Source organism: Ambystoma mexicanum, chromosome 2q (genome assembly GCF_040938575.1).
Source record: "Ambystoma mexicanum isolate Mex_15411 chromosome 2q, UKY_AmexF1_1, whole genome shotgun sequence".
In the NCBI taxonomy this organism is placed as follows: Eukaryota; Metazoa; Chordata; class Amphibia; order Caudata; family Ambystomatidae; genus Ambystoma; species Ambystoma mexicanum.
The window spans coordinates 1487777113-1487804739 of record NC_090924.1 but is presented as its reverse complement, the minus strand read 5'-3'; the positions used below and the strand labels follow the sequence as shown (position 1 = coordinate 1487804739).

General features: G+C 48.9%; 1 protein-coding gene across 1 annotated transcript in view; it reads right to left on the bottom strand.

Annotated features, from left to right (window-relative positions):
• The window catches only part of LOC138570313 (zinc finger protein 615-like), a 37110-nt gene extending 29516 nt beyond the window's left edge, over window positions 1-7594 (bottom strand). Inside the window, exon 1 of the mRNA XM_069649095.1 lies at window positions 7402-7594. The gene's annotated coding sequence lies outside the window, so the exon portion shown is untranslated. The remainder of the gene's footprint in view (window positions 1-7401) is intronic.
• Window positions 7595-27627: the final 20033 nt, after the last annotated feature.

Below are 27627 nucleotides of genomic sequence, written 5' to 3'. Positions count from 1 at the left end.
AGCATGACCCTGCACTCTCACGTATTAGTCACCTCAGGGGAAACGTATGACTTCTAATCTTCTATAAGGCATGGCATCACTCATGCACCTCATCAGGATGACCCTGCACTCTCACGTATTAGTCACAACAGGGGAAACGTATGACTCCTAATCTTCTATAAAGCACAGCATCACTCATGCACCTCATCAGCATGACCCTGCACTCTCACGTATTAGTCACCTCAGGGGAAACATATGACTTCTAATCTTCTATAAAGCACGACATCACTCATGCATCTCATCAGCATGACCATGCACTCTCACTTATTAGTCAAAACAGGGGAAACGTATGACTCCTAATCTTCTATAAAGCACGGCATCACTCACGCACCTCATCAGGATGACCCTGCACTCTCACGTATTAGTCACAGCAGGGGAAGCGTATGACTCCTAATCATCTATAAAGCACGGCATCACTCATGCACCTCATCAGCATGACCCTGCACTCTCACGTATTAGTCACAAAAGGGGAAGCGTATGACTCCTAATCTTCTATAAAGCACGGCATCACTCATGCATCTCATCAGCATGACCCTGCACTCTCACGTATTAGTCACAACAGGGGAAGCGTATGACTCCTAATCTTCTATAAAGCACGGCATCACTCATGCATCTCATCAGCATGACCCTGCACTCTCACTTATTAGTCACAACAGGGGAAGCGTATGACTCCTAATCTTCTATAAAGCACGGCATCACTCATGCCCCTTATCAGCATTACCCTGCACTCTCAGGTATTAGTCACAACAGGGGAAGCGTATGACTCCTAATCTTCTATAAAGCACGGCATCACTCATGCACCTCATCAGCATGACCCTGCACTCTCACGTATTAGTCACAACAGGGGAAGCGTATGACTCCTAATCTTCTATAAAGCACGGCATCACTCATGCACCTCATCAGCATGACCCTGCACTCTCACGTATTAGTCACCTCAGGGGAAGCGTATGACTCCTAATCTTCTATAAAGCACGGCATCACTCATGCACCTCATCAGCATGACCCTGCACTCTCACGTATTAGTCACCTCAGGGGAAGAGTATGACTCCTAATCTTCAATAAAGCACGGCATCACTCATGCACCTCATCAGCATGACCCTGCACTCTCACTTATTAGTCACAACAGGGGAAGCGTATGACTCCTAATCTTCTATAAAGCACGGCATCACTCATGCACCTCATCAGCATGACCCTGCACTCTCACGTATTAGTCACAACAGGGGAAGCGTATGACTCCTAATCTTCTATAAAGCACGGCATCACTCATGCACCTCATCAGCATGACCCTGCACTCTCACTTATTAGTCACAACAGGGGAAGCGTATGACTCCTAATCTTCTATAAAGCACGGCATCACTCATGGACCTCATCAGCATTACCCTGCACTCTCACATATTAGTCACAACAGGGGAAGCGTATGCCTCCTAATCTTCTATAAAGCACGGCATCACTCATGCACCTCATCAGCATGACCCTGCACTCTCACGTATTAGTCACAACAGGGGAAGCGTATGGCTCCTAATCTTCTATAAAGCACGGCATCACTCATGCACCTCATCAGCATGACCCTGCACTCTCACGTATTAGTCACAACAGGGGAAGCGTATGACTCCTAATCTTCTATAAAGCACATCATCACTCATGCATCTCATCAGCATGACCCTGCACTCTCACTTATTAGTCAAAACAGGGGAAACGTATGACTCCTGCTCTTCTATAAAGCACATCATCACTCATGCATCTCATCAGCATGACCCTGCACTCTCACGTATTAGTCAAAACAGGGGAAACGTATGACTCCTAATCTTCTATAAAGCACGGCATCACTCATGCACCTCATCAGCATGACCCTGCACTCTCACGTATTAGTCACAACAGGGGAAGCGTATGACTCCTAATCTTCTATAAAGCACGGCATCACTCATGCACCTCATCAGCATGACCCTGCACTCTCACGTATTAGTCACAACAGGGGAAGCGTATGACTCCTAATCTTCTATAAAGCACGGCATCACTCATGCACCTCATCAGCATGACCCTGCACTCTAATGTATTAATCACTACACTCTCATGTATTAATCACTACAGGGGAAGGGTATGCCTTCTAATCTTTAGGGAATGCAGGGCTCAAAATTAAGATTTGATAAGCAGGAGCTAAACGCCGCTCCTTGGTATCCAGCATTAAAGGGGTAGTTTGGTCAGAAGTTGGATTGGCCCAATCGATCGGGCATGTATCTCCGAGTAGACATCAATCGTTCTTAAAAAAAAATCCAATGCAACTTACCTGAATTTTTTGCACTTTAACACATGCGAAAACGATGGGTCAGGTACTGCCATCTTGTGCTAATCTTATTCGCTGATCCATCGCCCTAAATTCACGTGCCCTCACGGCACTAATTCCGATCCCCCGCTCCTAACCCTGACATCACTAGATGATGATGTCCCTTTCACAATGCCAATGCACGTCTCATGTCAACGTCGTGTGTGCGCAATCTATTGATGTGTCTCCATGGTAATGCCAAGATGCATCGTTCCTCGACAAGTGTAAACAAACCCTTTCTGATCACACAAAGTTGGAGTTTCTTTTTCCTTCATGGCAGTGTATTTCATTTCGACTTTTTTCTGCTCAGTTCAGAAGCAGGCAGATAAACTGTCGGCGGCGTCAGCCTGGAAACGTTGCAAGGCATTCTGGGGCGCAGCGACTAGACTGCTGCACATACTGCAGTGGACTGCAGGAGCCGCCATGTTGGGGTCAGGCATCGCGTTAGGATTAACACAGATAGTCGTGACACAGCATTAGCAAAGAGCAGAAAGTAAAACCCTATTGGACAGTCTGAAAGCAAAGTGGTAACCCAGAGAAATACCATGAATAAAGTGTATGAAAGTTACATGTTGATAAAGGCATGAAGCCAATAAAGTGAACCAGAAGTATAAGTGGAATTATAACACAGAGGAAGAAAGGAAACTGTAGAGAATAGAATTTCTGGTGTACGCGTGCCGCCACGCGAACCTCTGTCTTCTTGTTATTATTCCAAGCAGAGAGTTTGCGTGACGGCAGCGACTATTGATAGAGGAGGATTAAGGAGCGGTTGTCTCGGCGGGCTCGCCGCATTAAACTTCATCGCCAAATGTAAGGAAGATGCGTACCAGTTGCTAAGACTGTGAATTTGAAGCCTATGGAACTGTGCTGAACGTGAGGAACGGAACCCCAATTCCCTTTTTGTTGTAATTGTCTTGAACTTCGGGGAATGGAGCCAAGAGCAAACCTGGAGCTGGACGAAGCTCAGACCTTTAGTTTAGACACTGACATCCCATCACATTGTACTTTTAAGTTGAATTTACCGACTCAGAATATCCTTAGTTTATATAGGCTGGGAAAATACCCCTTTAGAATAGGGCAAGATAGGCCTTACACCATCCTAACATTTGATTTAATAAACATCCTGTATTTGAACTTTTAATCTGTTGCCTTCCCCAAATGGTGTCAGAAAGTGGGATGCACTCAATTGATACAAACTATGGGATGGTTGATAGTTCAACAATCCAGATGGAAGGACATGATTGTAAAGGTTCAAAACTACGATCACATTATCGAGATAAAGAAATAAATTGCCCGGCAGTTGCAGGTCCCAGTCAGCCGAAAAGTTCTAACTTTTAAGTGAGAACTCCTCCTGCATACTGTTCCCTTGCCAGCCTTTCACTTAAGACATGCAGATAAAATACTTCTGACGGTTATAGAACCACAGGCTTTTATTCAACCCAGAGCCTTGAGGCCCGTCTATCAGGAACCAGAGTCTTCGTCCAGTCCTCTCTATTGCCCTTTGCCTTAGTCAGTGAGGAAAGCGCACCCAAATCCTGTCGGAGGAGGGGAAATTGAAGTACACACTCTGATACCACTGAGGACCCAGAATGTATTGTTTTGTTTCTGACTATGATGAGGGTTCAAGTGATACCTTAATCTCCTTAGACATAATTTCATCTCTGGGGGGAAGTATTAGCCCAACTAACCGCACATCAAATACAAGCTTAGGCAAGGATCCAAATGGGTTTGGAGCGGCTGATTGCTGCCCAAGAAAAACCAAATAGTCCCCAGGGAGAAGAGCAACCCTACAAAGAGGGAGAGGATATGGGAAATTTCTTTCGGAATTTTGAAAGGATGCCATCTCAGTTCCAATGAGGGGGTGGGAGTGAGTTAAAACTATGCTATATGGGAACCCTCTTAAAAGGGGAATTACAAACATCTTTTCAACTATTGAACCTCCCAGGAAACTTTTCTTTTGCCGACATCAAAGAGGGGCTCCTACAATGGATAGGTCAAACTAGCAACTTCTACTGCCAACAATGTACAATCCTAAAACCAGGTCCAGCAGGAAACTCTGATCGAGCTAGGTGAACGGGTTAAGAACACACTGGGCCTCATTACACGGATGGCGGTAAGGATTTACCGGTACCGGTAAAATACCGGTACCTGTAAATCCTTACCACCTTACTACGAGGTCCCTTTGCGGGTTGGGGGATTTAACGCCTGCTTTTTGCAGGCGTTAAAAGCCAACCCTCAAAGGGACCCAGAGTGCTAATTACGGTACCGCAATTTGCGGTACCGTAATTAGCGCCTTCCCCATTCCCATTGAGCCCTATGGGGCAAAAATGGGAATGGGGAAGGGCAATGGTGGAAGGGGGAATTACCGCCCCGCCAACCTTGGAATGGGGTGGTAATTCCCCTTTCCGCCAAGGCGGTGCCGGTATTTTACCGGCATGAACCATGGCGCTAATAGCGCCACGGTTCTCCGCCATCCGTGTAATGAGGCCCACTGTCCCTGTGGTTAGGGCAAAAAAACACTACCTAAAGTACTGGAAGCTCTGAGCCTGGAACAATGTGTAACTATTTACCTCCCAAACGTCAAATAGCAGTTTTGCAACATAACAAGCATACCCTTTCCCTAGTTATTGAAACCACCCAAACCTTCCCCAATGCCAAGAAGTACTTACATTCGATGCATCGGCCCAAAGTAAGACAAGAGAAAAAGGGGTCTCTCAAAACAATGTTTTCTCCTAAAGAAGGAGTCGAGTTCCCCTATATATTTCAAGATCCACATAGCGGGAGAAAAGGGAGGATAGAGAGAAAGCCAGAAACCAAACCCAGAGAGGAAATAAAGAGGTAAGAGAGTAAAACAGTGAAACTCATGGTTCCAACCTGTTTTTCCTGTAAGGAACCCGTACATTTAGCTCAAAACTGTCCACAAAACAATAGAGAGGAACCCATGGAGATCGGGTGTGTGGTGGGCAAGGAATGGGGCCATCCCAAGTACGATGGAGAGGTAGAGGTGCAAAGCAATTTCTTTTGTGGAACATCTTCTAAGTACACCTATAAATCAGTCCCGGTTAACGGGATCCCAGTCCAGGCCCTTGTAGATTTCTGGCATTAAGCAGACAGGGCTGACCTAATACCACCTGAGAACTTAAAAGGGGTTTCCCTAGTGAAAATAATATGTGTTCATGGGGATCAGGAAATCTATCCCAAGGCGGCTATACCCATGCACATGAATGGAGAAACACACAACTTTCCTTCAGCCACTATCCCAGGGTGACCAGAAGAAACCATAATTGGGACTGATTTCCCCCCATTTTTCATCATTAGTAAAAGAAGTTTTTGTGGAACTTACTGACTCAGACTATCCTTAGTTTATATAGTTAGGGAAAATACCATCTTAGGATAGGAAAAGTTAGACCTTACACCATCCCGACTTTAGTTGATAAAAAATATTTTATTTGAACATAAAATCTGTTGTCTGTGTCGTGCTTCATGATGCCTTCACAACTGCCAGGTGCCCACTAACAGAACGCCTAAATCCTTCGCAATTTAGCTGATTAAGCATGGCCAAAAATTCCCCAGGTGCATACACAGGGAGGGCCAGCGGCCTAGGAGGAAGCACGGAGCTTAGGTCCTGTGATTTGTACAACGAGGTGCAAGGGGTGAGGCCAACAAATCTAGCTCTGCGCCAGGGAGGCATGGCAGGGGCACCTGCATGTCTGGGATCAGAAGCGTTTTGTTATTTCAGGGGGTCAATTTAACATCGAGAATATTCACTGAGCTCATGTCCAACTACCAGGTGCACATCACGTGATTTGACCACGGGGAGGGGAAACATTCTCCAAGGGCCTCCAATCATGCTCACAGAACTCAACGTGGTGGGGCACAAAACCACATGGGGGGGGGCATATTTTAACTGAGGCCAATCAGCCTAGGGACTAGTACGTACATAGGGGGTAACTAACGAGGGACAGGTGTGAATACTGTATATTGGTTGCATCACAAGTGACGTAAATGCACTTTAAAATGCCTTGTTTACTTTGAACTAACTGGTGTGCACTGTGGCAGTGGGTTTTCAGACACCCTGCTGTGCATTTTTCCTTTCGGTATACTGAATAGACCCAGTTTTCCTTGCAAGAGGTGCACCACGCTTTTTTCCTCAGAGGATTGTTTTATTTTGTCTGGTTGTTTTCCTTACAAGGGCACCAGGGCCTTTCAACCCTTTCCTTTGAAAGGGGCCTCAAGGCTCAGGGGCGCGCCCCTTGCTACTGGCGTTAATTAGTTGTATAATGCTGCAATAAAGAATTGTCCTTAATATTTTCTTTCTGGGGCTTTAAATGTGCGCTTTTAGGTGCTCGCATTCCAAAATGAATTTGCTCCAGCCCTCTAGGCCGTCACTTGGAAGTGGCGGCCTGAAGGGCTCCAGCAAATGAAGCTTTTAATGCAAGCTCTGAAAAGCGTACATTTAAAACAAAGAAATACAAACTGGGTTCTTATCTGCCGATTATCATGGCGAGGGAACCCATTAAATGCTGACTGAGAAGCTATAAACCCTTATTTGCCAGTAAGAGGCGGATGTCAAAGAGGTGATAATCAGTGGGAATTCAGTGTTTCAGCTCCCTGGTGCCAGTCTTCTGATCACCGGCGGCTATTAACCGCAGGGTGTTTTTCTTTGTCACCAGGTGTCTCCGACTCTCTTCCGCTCTGCGCAAAGGGGGCCCCAAACATCATGTTGAAATGGGGCCCCCGCGCAGCTAAATCCGGGCCTGTAACCCACCCTCCATCAGATGCACAGGAGAAAGGGTTAATGGAAGGTTTGTGAAGGAAAAGCAGAGACAGGGCCACGTTTCTCCTGTTTATGCCACGTTTCTTTTTAAGAAAGGAGATACACAGAGACAACATTGAACTAAATACTGCTGATACGCCGGATCATGGGGTCTCATGCAAGCGTGGGGGGCAGGTCACTGCTGAAAATACACCTTGCACTGTTGCTATGTTATCACAGATGTTTCTAGAAGGCTTCGGTGTGACGTCACAGAAGCGTCCCTCACCTGCAGGAAGTGACGCCGTAATTACCGCTCCATCGCTTGCGAGGCGCTTTCCAAATCTAAATAAACAGCATTTGAGGTATGAATGAGTCAGGAGGAGGTCCCACATCCCCCTCCAAGAGTCTCCCAGAGGGACTGAAGAGGACTGAGGAGGGCTGAGCCTGTGCTGCGGGCCGTAACCTCGAGGTGGGAGGGGACTGATCTACACATGCGCAGAGTTATGACACCTATGCTTGGAGCATGCGCAGTGAGGACCTTCCGCCAAAGAAGACCCGCAACACAAACAGGAACCATCTCCCGGAGACTCCACCGCTCGCTGCCAAGTAGGACGTGCGCATTGGCGAGATATTGATCTTCAGCGCATGCGCATGAGGAGATATTCAATAGAGCATGCTCGGAAATGCGGCGAAACCTCTAAGGAGCATGCGCAATGATCACTCCCAAACAAGCCCCAGAAACCCGCAAAGGAAGAAAGGTGTTACTACAATACAAGAATGCTTTGTTTGCATGACTAATAAAACCAGCATTGTCAAGTTCAAAAAGTTGTATTGAATTTTTAACAGATACAACAGTGGTCATTACAAAATTAATCCCATATGCCTAGTAGTAGGGTGGCCAACTTTTTGAGATCCTTACTCATAGCTCCCAACCTTTTTTGTCACCTAGGTGGGTGAAAACACCCGATTTTCTTTTTGGCGGGTGAGAGGCCCATTGAAGTGAATGGGTGTATGAAGGACTTGGCGGGTGATTCGTCTGCTTTGAAGGCGGGTGACACACGCCAAAAGCGGGTGAGTTGAGAGCTATGTCCTTACTAGGCATGACAACGTTTCAAATAGTGCTGGAGGGAGGTGGGACATTAAGGGGATGGGGGAGCAACAGACGAGGTTGCTATCATACTAGGTCCAGGGACAATTCTGATAAAGTGCAAAGAAGAAAGTAAGGGGAGGAGGGGAGGAGATAGGAAAAGGGAGAGGGGTGGAGAGAACAGACAGTAAGCAGTCAAAAAGAGTGGAGAAGCAAGAGGGGAGAACAAATACAATTGCAGAAGTCAGTAGTAACACATAGGGCCTCATTACGAGTTTGGCGGCAGCCATGGAGCTATGAGCTCCATGTCTGCCGCCAAACCGGGCTCCTTTGCCGGGTTCCCAGAATGAGGAATTACTGGGACATTCCGAGTTCGGAGGGCCCGGTAATGCCTCCCTCTGGGAACCCGGGCCCGGACCCTCCCCATTCCCATCTGAGCCCCCATAGGGCTCAATGGGAATGGGAGAGGGAGCTAACAACGGGCTGATTAAGACATGCCCGTTGTTAGCTCCCTCTTCCCCTCGCGGGACCCGGTAACAACGCCTGGTTTGACCAGGCGTTCCTTACCGGGTCCCACGAGGGGACCTTGTAATCGTGCTGAATGGTGTTAACGGGTCCGCACCCATTAGCGGGACCCGTTAACCCATTCCCCACAGGCTGTAATGTGGCCCATAATGTTGCAAGCCAGGATACAAGATTGTGACGTGCGAGTCACGGCATGCGCATGCGCGAGCCTCGTTCTGGCTACGCGGATGTGCGGTGAAGAATAAAGTGCGCCCGTGCCGGCAGGTGCCGCTGGGACGCTAACCGGCCAACACCGTGTCCCGTGTGTTCCTGTATGCGTGAGTGAGTGCACGAATGCATGCAGGCCGGCCCGAGGCACGGGCGGCCACGCAACATCGTGACAACGAGGCGGGATGCAAGCGGGGCGTGGAGTAACACGCCGCCGAATGCTTTCATCATCATAACGCCGTACAGAGGTACATTACGAACCCGGCGCGAACACAACAGAGGTGTTTTCACGCTTGGTAGACAGCAGTAGCGGCCTGAAAAGGTGCTTGTGCGCTGCTTTTACCTGAAAATCCTCTCAGAACAATAATTTTGGGAAAATCTGCAGTCTCCACCAGACAGGAGGACTGCACCTGAACTAGCTGCCACCACACAAGGGGCAGCTGGTAGAAAATACAGGCACAAGGGAAGACTCTCGTCAACTTGGAGGTTCAAGGACTGCGCAGTGATCCAAGGTACGTCCACTAGTCACCTAAGTCAGGTTTGCGGCCTCGTATCCACCACGAGGTGCCTGTGCGACCTGCGAACATGGCAGATAGTGACGGCGAACTAGAAACAGCGAGAGTGGTGGTACGGAGGCAACAAGGGGCGTTACTACCCATGCAAGAATTTGACACGACGGGACCCCCTTCCAAACTAGGCCCGAGGTGGCTGTTGTGGATCAAGAAATTAGACATGTACTTTACTGCGACGGGGGAAACCAACGACGACGCAAAGAGAGCCACCCTTTTATACTCGGTGGGCATGGACCTATTACGCATCTATGAGTCCCTGAATCTACAGGTAACCACCTATGACGCCGTCAAAGCTGCTCTTGAGAACTACTTCATTCCGTTGTCCAACGTGGACTACGAGAGATTCCTGTTTTGCGGTGAAAAGCAGCGGGAAGAGGAGTCACTCGACCAATTCTGCGCTCGCATGCGTCAAATGGCTACAACTTGTCGGTGGGACAACGAGGAATCCATGATCCGGAATCAGGTCCTCCAAGGCTGTGGCTCAAGCAAGTTACACAGGCAAGTTTTGAGGGCGCCTGGTTGGACTCTACAACAGATCTTGGACAGCAGCAGGACTTATGAGCTAGCGGAATCAAGGGCCGCCAAAATGGATGCAGCAGTGCGCCCGGGAAAATCGGAAGAGGCATTTGCCGTTGGGAAACAGGTGGCGTCGACAGCTAAGTGGGGCCAAAGGCGCCAGGACACTGGGTCGGTGCAAGGGGCGATGTCTGTGTGCCAATACTGTGGATATGACCTACCACACTCTGAAGAATGTCCGGCCAAGTCGAGAACATGCGGCAGATGCAACAGTCCTGGTCATTACGCCCGGATGTGTCGTGCTCCCGCCCCGGTGACTGTACAGAGGGGCCCCGCCAGGGCACTTGGCGGAAATTCAAGGAGACAAAGGAGCGTTGCCGTGCTAGAGCAGGAAATGCAGAGGCTCAACATGGCCGAGGAAGAAGAAGATGAGGAGGAGGAGGTGTTCTTCATTTCAAGCTTGGCCACAGGGGCGAAAAAGAAGAGGCAACCGAAGTGTGTTGTGGACATTCAAGGGGTGCCGACACAAGTACTGGTGGATATGGGAGCCTCGGTGTGTGTACTGGCGTCCGATCACTACCAGTCTATACCGGGTCCACCGGCGCTGGACTTTTCAACGGCAAAAATATTCACGTTCGGCGGAGATACACCGCTCCCTATCAAGGGCGTTTTCGTGACGCCTGTGTCCAGAGGAGGCAAGACCATCAAAGCCCGTTTTTTTGTCACAGACGTGAGCCCTCACTCTCTACTCAGTTGTGCGGCTTCTGAGGCCCTCGACCTGGTGCATTTTGCGTGGGAAGTTTACCAAGTGGACATTGAGCAGTTACTGGGCAAATTCCCAGGTATTTTCAAAGGGGTAGGGAAATCGAAGGCTCCTCCGGTACGTCTGCACATAGATGACACCATCAGACCTACAGCGCTCAAGCATCGCAGAATCCCGTTCCACCTCCGGGAAAATGTTGAAGAGGGGCTTCGTTCGCTTGTGCAGATGGACATCATCGAGAGGGTGGAAGGACCTACGCCCTAGGTCTCGCCCATTGTGGTAGCCCCCAAGCCGAAGCAGCCTGGAGCGGTACGCATATGCGTAGATATGCGCCTCCCCAACGCTGCTATCAAGAGGGAGAGACACATCACACCCACTCTTGACGACATCATAGGGGAACTGCAGGGCGCAAAAGTGTTCTCGAAGTTAGATTTGCGAGCAGGCTACCATCAGCTTGAACTCCACCCAGACTCCAGATTTATTACGACGTTCACGACGCATGAAGGCCTATACCAGTTTAAGCGCCTGAGCTTCGGCATTTCATCTGCCGCCGAAGTCTTCCAGAACACCATCAGGGGGGTGCTGGCGGGCCTTAAAGGCGTTTTGAACATGAGTGATGACATTCTAGTGTTCGCAGAATCTGAGTCTGAGCACATGAAGAGGTTGGAGTGCACACTAAAGAGATTGGATGATTTGGGACTCACCTTACATCGCGAAAAATGCGAATTTTTCAAAGACAGAATTGGGTTCTTTGGATTCATCTTTCTTGCCAGTCGTGTGTCACCGGATCCGGCGAAGATTAAGGACATTCGTGAGGCCGCTGCGTCCCAATCCCCTACCGAGGTGAGGAGTTTCTTGGGGATGGTAAATTACTGCGGGCGCTTCATCAGAGGGTTGGCCTCCTTGTCGGACTCAGGGCATTGACCAGGAACTAAGCTGTGTGGGCATGGGAGAGGAAGGAGCAAGAGGCTTTCAGCTCCTCCAGAATGCCCTGTCGGATAGTAACACCATGGCGTATTTCAACCCATTAGTTGAATCTGAAATTGTTGTAGTTGCTAGTCCCGTGTGTATTGGAGCAGTATTACTACAGCCAGACAAAAGAGGGGACATGCGACCCATCGCTTGCGCGAGCAAAGCGCTCTCTGACACTGAGAGGCGCTGCTCGCAAATTGAATGAGAGGCTCTAGCTATCCTATGGGGCTGTCGCCACTTTCGGCTTTACATTCTGGGCAAGCCCGTAGTGGTTGTGACTGATCATAAGCCGTTACTGCCCATCCTGGCGGGAGTGTCATCCAAGCCGCCTCCCAGAATTGAGCGTTGGATGCTGGCCCTGATGGAGTATGGGGTGAGGCTCGTGTACAGGCCAGGCACCAACAACCTGGCAGACTACTTGTCGCGTCACCCCAACAGGGTGAGTGGGGACATGAATGAGGAAGTGTCGGACTGCCAGGGACTACTCTGCCACGTCGTGGAAGGTGCATTGCCAGTGGCGCTGTCGAGACTCACCATCGCAACAGAGTCATCCAAGGATGAGGTGTTCCACATCATCAAAGCGGCAGTGAGGAGTGGTGACTGGAAAGCTGTGCTAAGGGACAACTCCAAGCGGCAGTTAGAAGCACAAAAGGACCTTCAGGTGCTCTGGAAGGTGAAGGATGAGTTGTCTATTTCGGATGATGGACTGCTACTGAGAGGGAGACAAATTGTGATCCCGCAAGCTCTGAGGAATCGCGTCCTGGAATTAGCACACATTGGGCACCAAGGGGTCGTCAAGACCAAAGCGAGGCTCCGTCCAAAGGTGTGGTTCCCTGATCTTGAAGGGATGGTTGAGCGCTTTGTGGGAAGATGTCTGCCGTGTCAAGCAGCGGCTCCAGGGGACAAGGCCCCACCGATTAGGTCGATGGAACAGAGCGAAAAGCCCTGGGGAACTATCCACGTGGATTTTGGGTCGACTGGTCGGGGCATGTATTTCTTAGTAGCCGTGGACCAATGGTCGCGATACCCAGAGGTGGAGGTGATGGAACATACGGCGACTGAATACACCACTAGGGCCCTGGACAAAATGTTTGCGACACATGGGTTCCCGGAAATAATATGCTCTGATAATGGACCCCCGTTCCCCGGCAGTGTTTTCGCCCAGTACCTCAAGGACAGAGGCATCCACCACCGGAGAGTATCCCCTCTGTGGCCTCGCGCCAATAGGGAAGCCGAAAGGTTAATGCGCACATTGAACAAAGTGCTAAGAATTTCCGCTCATGGGGGGGAAGATCTTCCAAAGAAGCTAGTAGAATTCCTAAGAGACTACCAGACCACCCCGCACCAGTCAACGAGGGTAGCCCCCGCAGAAGCACTGTTTGGACGCTGCCCCAGAGGCATGATACCGGAAATGGATGGCCGCGGGCCAGGCGTCATTGACAATGAGAAAGTACGAGAGGATCGCATAGCACGGAACCAGCGAGAAAGTGAAAGGAGGGGTCTGCAAGACAAAGAAGTACGTGTAGGGGACGTGGTGCTAGTCTGTAACCGCCACCCTGAAGGCAAGCTATCACTGCCCTATGAACCCCACCCGTGGAAGGTCACACACGTAAAAGGGACCATGGTGACAGCAGCCTGTGCACGCGGCACAGCCACTCGCAACAGGTCCTTCTTTAAGAAAGTCGACACTTCATCGGAGACGAGTGAGCCGAGCGAGAGCAGGGCTTCCGAGGAAACCCCTGATGGTCGCGTGGAAGACGTCCAGAGGGATGCCGGCCCAGCTGAGGATGGTCTCAGTGGAACTGCGCCAGAGATGTCAAGGTACCCTGTGCGGAGGGGTCGCAGACCGCCCTCATACCTCAAGGACTACGTCCTGGACTCGGGAGACTGAGCCGAGGCAGGGGGAGGCGTTCTTTGAGAGCAAGAAAATGTTTGGGTGATCGAAGTTTGAACTGTTATTTCAAGGTATGTTGGGTAGTGTTTTCGTTAAAGAAAAAAAGGGATGTGATGTGCGAGTCACGGCATGCGCATGCGCGAGCCTCGTTCTGGCTACGCGCATGCACGGTGAAGAATAAAGTGCGCACGTGCCGGCAGGTGCCGCCGGGACGCTAACCGGCCAACACCGTGTCCCGTGTGTTCCTGTATGCGTGAGTGAGTGCACAAATGCATGCAGGCCGGCCCGAGGCACGGGCGGCCACACAACAAAGATGAAGATGGGAACAGCGTGATTCAGGGCCACCATGAGTACAAGATGCAAAGGAAGTCCAGCATGAGAGTTGAGAAAGGGTAACGCACCGTCAATCAATGAAGTCCATAAAAGTAAAATCCAGCATTGGCCACAACACGGTGATGGTGAAACTAGAATGTATCAGGACAGACTCCTGTGTGCAGGAAGGGGAGGGGGCACAAGGGAACAACACGAATGACCCAGAGAGGGTGCGAATGGCCTGTGGGGACAGAGGGTGTAAACACATGTTTGTGCATGCTTACCTGCTATCTTAGCAGGGGGTGTCGGACCCTGGATCCTGGTCCGAACAGGTCCAAACAGGAATTGCCCTTCTCTTTGGAGAAGATGTGTTTTTGACTTATATGCTGCAGTGTATTTTTTAGCAGTGCACTCTCAGGGCAGCAGATGCTCAACTTACCTCTTATACATTTGTTTTACTTGCAACCCATCTCCTGGTCTCATTCCCGAATGTGGGGTGGATCCATTATTTGGTCTATTAGATATTGCGTGCTTGGGGGAGTAAAGCCTTCACCCGCCCACCCAAATCACTATTTAAAATGTGTTCTTTTTGTAAAGCACACCACCATGCACTAAACAGTATGAAGGGTGAGATGTATGTAGACGACCGTGATACCAAACTAAGCAGGACGTTTTTCAAAGTTCAGATTTTCAAGTGCAGTTTCAATTCAGTTGACTGGCGTGTGCGGTTGTAAGCACCCACCAAGGTGCTGGGCATACAACCCTGTAGTCTTTTACTAGTGTAAACAATGTCTTTACTTTTGCAGTCCACTGTCTGACCTATTTAAAAAGTACTTAGGGGTGACAACTCAGCTTTAAATGACATGGAAGCAGCACAAGACATTGATGTTTTAGCTGTTTGAGTATTGCACCAACTGTCGAAATCAAAAATAATGTATTATGCACTGGCAAGGTACAGTCCGGCATGGTTTTCAATGGAAAGAGCTACATAACGTGAGTATATTCTAACTACTTTCTATGGTAGTCAGGTCGTATGTACTCGGTCTGCTTCATAGCGCACTGAATACAAGCTGCTACTAGAGCGTATTACCTCCTTTCATGCATCCATAGGAAGAGTTGGAGCCACGCCCTCAGTCCCCTTACCACCTAGATCAAACCATTTGAATTCCCACAACTGTCCATTGTATACACATCAGCAAGGTAATTCCACCAGTTGTTGGAATCAAGAAAAAGAAAAGATATTTGTTAAACTAGAACGTGGCTGGGATGTTTATATTAAGTAGCAATCAAACTACCACCCCCCCACTCACTGCATCCAAAAAAACACCATTTAAAGAAAGGTTTTATGTTTTGAGTTTATTAGGAACGTACCGATGAGTTTAAGTTTCACATTACACATCAAGTATGTACAGCACAAATTACAAATGAAAAATGCTTACTTGATAAACATTTGTTAACGGTCAGCAGATGGAAATACCTGTATTCAACTCGCCCATCTCATGTGTAGTTTCTAATAAACTTGGTAGCAAAACACATCAAACGACGTGCGGCATAGCTGTAAATACCCAATTTCCATCCAGGGTAATTTATAGAACGTAAGTGTAATCGCGCAGGCAAAAACACAGCAATGCCCCCACAGGGGCACATCGAAAACAAGTTGTACGCTAAGCACACTCGCGCTGCTGAAGGTGAACCACCAACTCCGGGGCCTATCCAAGTCACCGTTAGCCACTCGTCCAAAGAACGAGGCATGGTGGCATAGCTCTCAACTCTCACGCTTTTGGCGGGTGTCACCCGCCTTATTAACAGGTGACTCACCCGCCAAGCCTCCTGCACACCCATTCGTTTCAATAGGCCTCTCACCCGCCAAAACTAAAATCGGATGTTTTCACCCGCCTTTGTTACACACATTGTTGAGAGCTATGTGGTGGGGCTTGCTCTAAAACGGCTGCAAAGGGAGGGAGCCTTTTGGAATATAGTTCTTCTAACGCCAGGAAGTGGGGATGGGGGCAAAAGTACGTACTATAAAAGCAATTACACTCACAACCATCACAATTGTGGGCACCTTGAGTTCCCCATAGCTCTCAACCATTTATGTCGCAAAGGCGGGTGAAAACACCCGATTTTATTTTTGGCGGGTGAGAGGTCCATTGAAACGAATGGGCATGAAGGTGGCTTGGCGGGTGAGTCATCTGTTTACAAGGCGGGTGACACCCGCCAAAAGCGTGAGAGTTGAGAGCTATGAGTTCCCACAGGTGCTGGAGCTACACAATTCTCGGGCTAATGCAGGTGGGACGGAGGCAACAACACCCTGGGGGAAGGAGGGAGGCGGAATCCTCAACATGTTGCCACTAAATTGCAAAATTTGATAAAGATGGGCACGTACGGCAACGTATCAAACGTTTAATGCCAAGCTCAACACGACCCTTGTATAAGAGACAAGATTATGGGGTGGGAATAAACGTCAATGTATGGGCTCAAGTTAAACCGTTACCCCTGAACAAAAGTAGGTTACACCAAGCCATTCCCAACTACAACAGAGAAAATAGACTAACCATCTAATCATTAATGAGTCCCTAACGTGCAACTGGTCGTCTATTAGAGCAACCCACTCCCTCACAAAGGACAATATTTAACAAGCGCTGCTCAACCTTTGCATGGTGTGCTCCAGCATAAGCGGTCCAGGAGCAGCAAAGCCACCTTTGGGTCGGGGCAAGTGCTAAAAGTGCATAGTTTTAAATATTGGGCTAGCAACGTGCAAGCGCAAAGCGAACACAGGAGAATTCCATCAACCAATGGCTTAGCTCTCAACTCACATGCTTTTGGCGGGTGTCACCCACCTTGCAAAGAGCTGACTCACCCACCAAGCCTCCTGCACGCCCATTCTACCCAATGGGCATCTCCCCCGCCGAAAAACAAAATCGGGTGATTTCACCCGCCTTTGCAACACAAATGGTTGAGAGCTATGCAATGGCTGGGTCCTTACAGGTGGGAGTTCCCTAAGCAGGCCTGGGTTTCAAATCGTATCTAACATGAAAAAGATAACTGCAGCATGGTTTACCAAGACAATGCACCACGGCCATGTATTGACAGAAATTGGGAGCACCGCAAAGCAGGAGTGCAATGCGTCGAGATTGCTGAGAAACGTTAACTGGCGAGGCGCACATCGTGACCAATGTCCTTTGAGCTCCCATGATTGGTATGCTGGTCCTTTCAGTACGTGAAAGGCTTATTGTCCACGGCGCTTTCCATATTCTGTGCAGACGCTCAAGGAAGGGTAGGGGCTGTCGGGTGACCTGCGCCCATGGAAGATTGTGGTATGTACTCAACCTGCACTGCCTTAATCACCTCCCCCACTCTTATGCTCGCTAGGCGACATCCCCACCCAAACGGGAGGATCACGGCCAGGAAATTCAACCAAATATAAACACGCCAAAGCCAACTCCCCATCAGACGGTTAACCAACCGAAAAAAAAAATAACTGGCTAGCATTCTTGCAGTCTACATCCAAGAAACGTCTACTCCACTTCGCCAGGAAAGTTCAACATAATGGGTAGGTACTGCCCCTGCATAGAGTGGAAAAAAGTCAGAGGCCTGTGTGAGGTGTATACATTGCAAAGGAGTCAATGAAATAGAGCTGGGGGTTAATAGCTGCCAATTATCACAAAACGGGCAGCCAGCAGAGAGCTGAAACAAGAAATACCCACTGAAAAGCTATAAATCCTATGTTAGCAAGTGCCTGCTGTGAAGCAACCGGTGTGATAAGACTTCTGTGTATCCTAAGAGAAGTGACGGCCGCAAGGGCTTCAACAAATGCAGCTTGTAAGGCAAGCCCCAGAACTAATACAGTAATATAGAGAGAAATATGTTTGTGTTATAACTGCTGACTGGAAACATGGGGCAGTTGCTAGAGGTCTCCCTGAGGTTCATGACCCCTTTCAAATGACAAGGTTGAAAGGTCCTGATGCTGTCCCTGCCCTTGACACATCAAATATTTAAAAAAGTAAGAAATGTACCTGCCTCAGAGAGCATACATTCAGCACAGACGCTGGGAAGTTCATTATTCTGCACCGAGGGTGCTCTGAACAAACACAGTCAATTATTTCACATCCAAAGAGGAAAAAGAGAAAAGAAAAAAAGCAGTTATTATTATAAGTGATAAATGTCCTAATATTTTGGCTCATGTATAAGGAAATGAATAATATCTACCTCATTAAAAGGTAACTCATTCACAGAGATTGAATTGACGGTGATGAGTCCAACATCCAAATCAGTAAACACCTGTTAACTCTGATGTAAAACAGGTATTTGACAACATCATAACATCAAACATAAGTGTGAACAAAAACAAAATTGACGCAGTAGTGAGTGTCTAAATACCGTTAGCTGTACTAGTGACCTAATTGGATATGCTATGATTAAAAATGCCTGTGTAGAATGTGTCAAAACCTTTACTCCATCACTGGTGATTCCAACACTCCCAGTGTCAAAATCGTCCATTTTTTGGATGCATGTCCAACAGTACCTCTTATAAACACAGTGGCAAAAAAACGTCATGAGGCAAGATCCTAAGTGTGGATAAACAGTGTTATATCTCACATAACTAAGAGACACAGCAGGCCTCATTACGACCCAGGCGGTAAGTTACCGCCTGGGTCGTACCTTTACCACCATGGCGTAAACTATGTTTACGCCATGGTGGTTGGCGGATTTACCGCCCCATTCCGAGGTCGGCGGGGCGGTAAGTCCCCAATCCCCATTTACCCTTCCCCATTCCCATTTTTGCCCCATAGGGCATAATGGGAGTGGGGAAGGCATTAATTACGCCACCGTAAATTACGGTGGCGTAATTAACAACATGGTCCCTTAACGCCATGGATTTTAACACCTGCTAAAAGCAGGTGTTAAATCCGCCATTGCACTAAGGGACCTCGGAATCAGGCGGTAAGGGTCGGCGCTGTTTACGCTGCCGTAAACCCCTTACCGCCTGGGTCGTAATGAGGCCCAGCGTCTCTAATAAACACTCAGAGAAGCAAACTCACCACTTGTATAATAACAAAGCCACCAGCGCTACGTTTCCTGGATGTTTGCAGTTCCATATAGGGGGCCCTGTGTTATGACATCAAAAATGGGTGACGTCAGGGGATGATTTAGCTTCACCATTCATTGCGCTCATAACCTGTTGCGTACTACGGCACAGATGCCACAGCTTAGGGCACACGTATGTGTGACAAAGAAGTTAAAAAGTGCATGTGTTTAAAAATTGTAAACCAACGTACTCCAGGTACATAGCCCTCAACTCACACGCTTTTAGCGGGTGTCACCCGCCTTGTTAAGGGCTGACTCACACGCCAAAGCCTCCTGCACAAATGGTTGAGAGCTATGCTAGGTACGTGTTTACATATCCAAGTGATTATGTCCGCCTTGAAGCTTGTGATAGACAAGGAAGGACCTGCTTGCCTGTGAGCAGAAGCAGGTATGCAAAAGCTAATATGCTGACGGTTCCAGTAACCGCTTCTCGCCAATACATAGTATATTATTGCCAGTCAACGCTGTCCCTTTCTGTGGACGAGAGGCTTATGCACCTCACAAGTAAAAAACTACAAATATACTCCAACCTAAGGCATGTTCATTAACACTGCCGTTTTCAAACACTAAGAACTGACTAAATAGAAAATGGTATTGTGCCTAAATGACTGCATTAAAATACAATGGAAAATAGGTGCTTGTGTCTGTTCACATGGCGCTGTCACATGGATGCTCTGACACTGACCCCAGGGAGGCAGGGCAGAGAGTGTCTGTTTCACGCAGCAGCATGTCATCATCAATCAAAATGAATAGGCCCATTACGCCCAGCTTCAAATCATTGATCTGAGGATGCTGCGCTGGGCCTGGCAGCCAGGCTTATTGGAGCCCTCATTAATCGGTAGGTTTTGACATGCAAATCAGTAGGCGGTAGGACTGCTTAAAAAGTGGTATACTCCCGCGTAAATCTGTGGGCTTGGCAAGCATGTCCTTTTGCAGGACACTTGCCCATAAGGTGGTGATGACGTCACAGCGTCATTCACGTCTGGCCTGCCCCATTTGTAATTTAAACAATTAGGGCCTAATTCACAGAAGCGTTTTATAATGGCAAAACCCCATTGGAAAACGCTCTGTGAATCAGGGCCCAAATGTTTAATCATGTTAAACATGTTAAACAATTTAAATAAAAAGAATAATGGGTTTTAATAATATTACTAGCCAACTCGAATAGCTACACTAAGGAGCGGAGCTGGGGCGGGCAAAGGTTCACATATTTCCTAACACTATTTTCTGAAGCTCCTTTAGGTTTTATTTTATATATCATTAGTCCGGTGTCCAGCGCTTGGTCATGCTGAGTATGCAAATTAAGCAAAGAGCAACTGCACCATCTAGTAGTTCTGCCTGCGCTATTTTCTGTGTTTAGTTGGCAGCGGTGGACAAGACAGCCTATGGTGATAATCATCCGTATGCACCCTGCCGAGCTTTCATGTTAATCCGAATCCATTTAAAAGACTTTGGGCCTCATTACGACTTTGGAGGCAGCCATGCCCTTAATAAGGGCATGGCTGCCTCCAATCGAGTCAGGGTCCGGGTTCCCTGAATGGGGAATTACGGGCCATTCCAAGTTTGGAGGGCCCGGTAATTCCTCCTTCAGGGAACCCAGGCCCGGACCTTCCCTATTGATTGATTGATATTTTATTTCTATCGCGCTCATAAACAAGTGTTTCAGAGCGCGACAACGCAAGGGAAAGGGAACAGGGGAGAACAAAAACAACGGTCTTACTAGGCCCAGTGACATTGAGAACGTGCAAGTGCAGGGTAGAGGGAGAAGGGGGAGAAGTGCATGGAAGGCGGAACAAAAGGACAGTGCGAAGTGAGAAGGAAAACCCTAATATAATAATAAAATAATAAATAAAAAGGCAACAAACAATGAGAGTGCAACCAGCAAGTGGCAAGTGCTGGGCTTATGGCAGCAGGCCGTGTAGGTCTGAAAGTGCAGGAAGAAAAGGGGAGGGCTGTATGGGTACAGATACAGACCCCAGTGCAGGGGGTGGCCCGGAGGCAGAGCGTGAGGGTGGCAAGATGAGCAGGTACCTGGGCCCAGAGAACAGAGGGTGGCCAGGTGCATGGTGCCGAGGGAGAGTAGAATCAACAGGGGAGATGGGAGGAGAAGGCAGAAGCAAAGAGGAAGGTTTTGAGGTGCTTCCGGAACCGGAGATGGTTCTCCTCAAGTTTTAGAGTGGCAGGGAGGCTGTTCCAGAGGGAGGCCCCAGCCGAAGACAGAGATCTACCCCCAGCTCGTTTCTTTGAGAAACGACTGACCCTGAGGGAGTTAGAGGTAGAGGAACGGAGTGCTCAAGATGGGAGGTATTTGCGGAGGGATAGCTGAAGGTATGTTGGACCCAGGCCCCAGAAAGCCTTGTGGACAATGCAGAGGGTTTTGAATTTAATTCTTGCATCCACTGGGAGCCAATGGAGAGATTTCAGAGCTGGAGAGATACGATCCCAGGGCTTCAGGCCAAGGACAAGTCTCGCAGTCCTGTTCTGGATAAGTTGTAAAGGGCGGAGAGTAGAGGCAGGTAGATTAAGAAAGAGGGTGTTGCGATAGCCAACTTAGAGAGAACCAGAGCTTGGGAGACAGTGAGCTTCTGGGGGAATGAGAGGAAAGGTAGAATACCTCTGAGGAGGTGCAGTAGGAGGTTTGACTTTTTTGATACATCAGCGATGTGGGCAGAGAAGGAGAGTGTGGAATCAAAGGTGACACCAAGGTTCTTGGCCTCACAGGTGGGGATAGGAGGAGGGCCAAGGGAGGCCGGCCAGAGATTGAGGGGAAAGAAAGGTAATGGTGTGCCAACGAGGAGGATCTCTGTCTTGCTGGCATTAAGACAAAGATCGTTGGCGGCACACCAATCTTGGATGGCAGTTAGGCAATCAGTGAATCCATAGGGCTCAAAGGGAATGGGTGCGGGAGATAACAACGGGTCGATTACGATCGGCCCGTTGTTAGCTCCCTGGTCCCCACGCCGGACCCGCTCTGGACGTCTGGTCAAACCAGACGTCCACATTGGGTCCCGCGAGGGAACCTCGTAATATTGCGGAATGCGATTAACGGCGCCGCAACCATTAGCGGCGCCCGTTATCCTGGTTTATAGTGAAAAGATCGAAAAACAAATCTTGAAAAAAAAGGTCGAAAAAAAAATCTCGAAAAAAAAAGTCGCATTTTTTTATCAATACGTTTTTTTTTTCGAAATGGGGGGTTCCCCCCAAACCCCCTTTTTTCATTTTTTTTATTTTACCCCTTTTTCTTACTTACCTGACCCCAAAAATACATAAAAATAAATAAATAAATAATAAATTTGACCTTTTTTTTCGAGATTTTTGTTTCAAGATTATTGACATTCGAGATTTTTTTTTCGACCTTTTGACTGACCACCCTTTAACCCATTCCGCAATTGTTATAATGAGGCCCATTGAGATCATACCAATGATACATAAGGCGCTATATAAATGCCAAGTAACATAACATAACATAACATCCATTGGTTCACGCAATGGCTTATATAGTGGTAGACGGCCACTTTAGTTTGCAGAGTGGCTGTGCTGCACGCAGGTTATCCCGACTTGTTGTCTCCCAAGAGTCACACTCCAGGGAACAAAGAAAGTCAGGACAACCTGCGTCCCGCACCGCCACTCTGCAAACTGCGGGACAAAGTCCCCAAATATGGGACGATCCCGCAAAATACAGGACTGTTGTCGACCCTATTTCATAGAGGGAAACAAAAAATGGAAAGGTGCATACATGCCAACATTCAGATGCGACTGGGAGGGAAATTTGGACAGGGAATTCGGGAGACATACATTTTCCATACATTGGAGCTACGGTTATTTTAGGCAGGAGACCGTGAAAAATAGCAATATTTTTCACTGAAAAGTTGGGAGTCTCCCGCCTAAATCAGAAGGGTTGGCATGCATGAAGGTGTGTAATATATAAAACACAGATGAGGGATAGTGCTATAGGTACACAGGAGGAGCCACAACATATGAAAAACATGTGATGCATGAACAGGAGACGTTGTTGGCAATGATGACTTGGTGTCTGACCCTCCCAAGAGTCTTGCCCCTTTAAAGGTATGTGTCCCTCCCATGTGATTTGCCCTTTTAATGTGCACCATGACTCTGTCAAGGCCCACGCTAATAAAAGGAGCCCCTGCAAGTAAGTACATTAGAATGACTGCAGACTCCCGAAGAGGAACGACTGAGCCCGCCTCTCGCTCATTTAGGCCTGCAGGCCCACGAGCATGGGCCTGCAGGCCATGATGCCGTGGGACCCTCGTGCCAGTACGGTGGTAGAGGTCTGCATGGTCATGGATATGGGTTGCTGTGCCCCCACGCAAGACCCTCTATGGTGCTGATGCCCCATAGCACCCTTGGGCCTTCTGGATGCCCATAGCAGGCCCCAACCCCCAGAGGCACTGGGCATCTAAGGTGCTGATGCCCCATAGCACCTGGGGCCTGCTGGATGCCCATAGCAGCCCCCCTCTATGCAAGAATGGCGACCATGATGGAACCCGAGGGGTCCCTGCCCCGCTGGTTCGCAAGTTTTTTTCTCTTCTTTTTGTTTTTTGTAAGGAAGGAGGGGTGGGAGGGAGCAGTCCCCTTCTGTGTGAGAGAATGCGGTGGGTAGCAACCATTTGAGCGCTGTGTGAAGGGAAGGAGCTGTCCCCCGCTGAGGGAGAGGTGCTCCGTGTGAAAGGAGGCGCGGCATCCACTTGCCGGGGAGGTGAGGAGGAAGACCGGGCATTAATAACTATATGCTCCGGTCCAGAACATAATGAGAGAGCACCCGCCCACCCACTGATATCCAGAGGCAGTGGTGTCTGTGTGTGCCGGTAAACAGCATCCACGGCTAGAATGGTGGATGGGAGTGCCCATCCCCCAGAGTGCCAACCCCCAGAGTATCTGCCACCCTCATGAAACGGCCGCAGCCGCAAGAACAGGTGGGAGCTAGGACCCGTCTGGTGGATCCTCCCTGGCCGTGGCCCTCTGTGAAGAGAGTGCTCATGCGACCAGGGGAGGGTCAGCCCACAGCCCCCTGCGGGGCTCACGGCCCCTGCAGCATCCATCATCAATGAAGAAGAAATACATCTCCGGCCGGAGATGGAGAAGGTGCGTGTGCACACCGGGCCCTGCGAGGCAGAGAATGAGGTGGGTGCCCGGCCCGCCAGACCTAGTGGATAGGCAGAAGCCTGCTGAAAAGGGGAGGGGAGAGAATAATGTCCCTGCCCGGGCGGTGATGATGGTGGCCAGAGGCTGCCCGCTTCCTTCAGTACCGCAGGCAGCACTCTGTTATGCCGGCAGCCCCCAGCTGCTGTGAATCCGGGCCGCCGGCAGTGAAATCAGCAGCTCTGTGCCAGAGCTTAGGGGAGGATGCTCAAGGATCAGAGCTGGGAAGATTCCGGGCCTCCAGCAGTGATCAAAGGTGATACGCTCCATGTCAGAACCTGTGTAAGAAGATATGAATGCCCCCCTGCACACCCTGGGCTATGAAAGCGGTGAGCATAATGGTGTACTCCGGATTGGAGCAATGGAAGTAAAGTCGAAACGGGTGGACAGCAGGGAATATTGAAGGTGCCATGCGATCGGGGCTGAAGAGGAAACAGAAATGAGGGGCTGCTCATCCGCGTGTTCAAGAGGAAAGGAAATCGCTCCGCCCAGCGCACTGTGGAATGACCCTCTACAAATCCTGGGCCACCGGCCGCGACCTTGGAGCGGCTCTGGTGTTGGGTGCTACAAGAAAGTGTTGAAGAGGCTGGGCGCTCTCACCGTTACAGTGGTGCTGGCATCCCTGACAAATACCTCCCAAGTGTCTTGCCCCTTTAAGGGGATGTGTCCCTCCCATGTATATTGCCCTTTTCATGTGGGCCATGACTGTGTCATGACCCAAGCTAATAAAAGGAGCACCTGCAGGCACAGGCATTAGAATAGCTGCAGACTCCTGAAGAGGAACACCTGAGTCCCTCTCTCACTCATTTAGGCCTGCAGGCCCACACTGTGAGAGCACAGGCCTGCAGGACATGATGACGTGGGACCCCTGTGCCAGTACGGTGGCAGAGGTCTGCATGGTCATGGGTATGGCTCGCCCTGCCCCCACGCAAGGCCCTCTACAGTCCTAATGCCCCATAGCACACTAGGAACTGATGGTTGTCCATAGCAGTCCCCAACCCCCACAGGTACTGGGCCTCTAAGGTGCTGAAGCCCCATAGCACCAGGTGCCTGCTGGATGTCCATAGCAGCCCCGCCTCCCATATGCAATGGTCCATAACAGACTCTATTATGCAGCATTGCTACAAATAATGTAATTAGACTCTTGAGTAAGAGTACTAACGTTGTTGTTACAAAAGCATTCAATAAATTTAATCAGTGAACTGCGCCAATTAAACAATAATACATCAATCAGTTGAGTTATATTTTTAATTCAATTCCACAGCCTGACACGTGTTTCGAGCAGAGCTCTTTTTCAAAGGCTATGTTACAAATTACAATTTAAAAACATGAACATGTTAACCAATGTATATGCATCATCATCATTTAAGAAACCATGGGGATTGGAAAGGGGAAATTGGCCACAATCATAAATGTGTAATGCATGACAGCATTATTTCAAACATTACAATATTACATAATCAATATAGTTGAATGAACATGAATATTAAAAAGGAAATTGAAAATAATTACCATTTCCAAGAGACATCCATACGTTACCGAGATCAATAAGAAAAATGACAAAAACATGATAAGAAAACAAGTGAAATGGGGTGACCAAGCAACCTTGGATGATAAATTGGTTAAGTTACCAATAATAATAATAATAAGGTATAATTACCGTTGATCCTTGTCGAGAGTGAAAAATCTATGCAACAAAAATTGATATCTAAAGTCACAATGATTACGCAATGCCATGGTGTTACCAAAGTTTAAAATAGCAAAGACTAAAAACCAAGATTAACAGTTTATCATTTTTAATTTGTCACACATAGTGGAAATCAAAAGAGTTACCTTGATTTAAATTGCAATTGCAACAACTAATTATGGCAGACTGCAAGGATCCACAATAGGAAGGGGAATGTTGCCCGCGATGAAACAATATATCCGCCAATTAGAAGGAACCACGACAGTCCGATATCAGTTGCGATTTGGGCAATTAGCAGAAAAAAACACAAGAACCAGAGCACAGAATTAGGTAAATGAATAGTAACCGAACATAATTAGATGTAAGGGACCGTATCGAAGGAGCAGCATCTCACTTACCAGCCTTCCGGCAACAACTGTATCCAAGGGAGAATGCGCGCGCGCGCGAGATACCGCTGGTGTAGTTAAACTAGAGAACTAGAACACGAAAACAAGAAGGACCGGACCAGCCGGCAGCGGCCATATTGGGTGAGGAAACCAATGGCTGCTAATCAAGGTGTCAATAAAGACAGACTGAACGGCCAAAGTAGGCAACCAAAGCTACAGCAATACATATACAGGCCGATTCATGGAATAATTAGCGCGGCGCAAGTGGCCAAAAACGTGCGAATCGCAGTGGAATAGCGAAAATCGCAGTGCAAGTGCGAAAATCGCACGAAAAGCAGCGCACATCGATTCATGGAAGGCCGTGCGCGAGAAAACCATCGGATGTGCGATAAAAAAGTGCGCGGCGCACGTTGTTGCACAGGCCATGTAACGGCGTGCGCCAGGTTACAGCGAAAATCGCACAGGCCACAGCGAAAATCGCACATAGCGCGGCGCACGCAACAAAAGTAGGTGGAACACGGGGCGTACCACTCGGAATGGGGAACAACTTGCCAAAATGTGGGCGTCACGGGGGAAGTACAGGGTACAAGTGCGCGGAATGCCCACACGCTCGCCTACAACATGTATTCATGGAATAGAATAGGGCAAAAAAGCGCACGCTCAAACCAGCGCACAGGCACAAACACGACCGCCACAAGAAAGCAGGCGGTAGCGTCTCTGCGGCTGTAAGAAATGTGCGCCAAAAGGTGCGCCAACAAATAGCACCCATATACTGCCATGATGAATGTCCTATACTGTGGCCCTCCAGGACAAATGACGTGCAAAGGGGTACCCACAAACACGGACACGCTGACAAAAAATACGTGTGCGTGTATACCGGGGTGCGCGGGAAGTCTCACACGCGATTCCATCAGGGTACGTGGATTTCAGGGGTGCGCGGCAAGGTCCACACGCGATACCATCAGGGTACGTGTATTTCAGGGGTGCGCGGGAAGTCCCACACGCGAATACAGCAGGGTGCGTGTATTTCAGGGGTGTGCGGGAACTTCCACATGCGAATAGCCTGGGCGCGTGTATTTCAGGGGTGCGCGAGAAGTTCCACACGCAAATAGCCTGGGCGCGTGTATTTCAGGGGTGCGCGGGAAGGTCCACATGCGATTCCATCAGGGTACGTGTATTTCAGGGGTGCGCGGGAAGTCCCACACGCGATTACAGCAGGGTACGTGTATTTCAGGGGTGCGCGGAAAGTCCCACACGCGATTACAGCAGGTTACGTGTATTTCAGGGGTGCGCGGGAACTTGCACACGCGAATAGCCTGTGCGCGTGTATTTCAGGGGTGCGC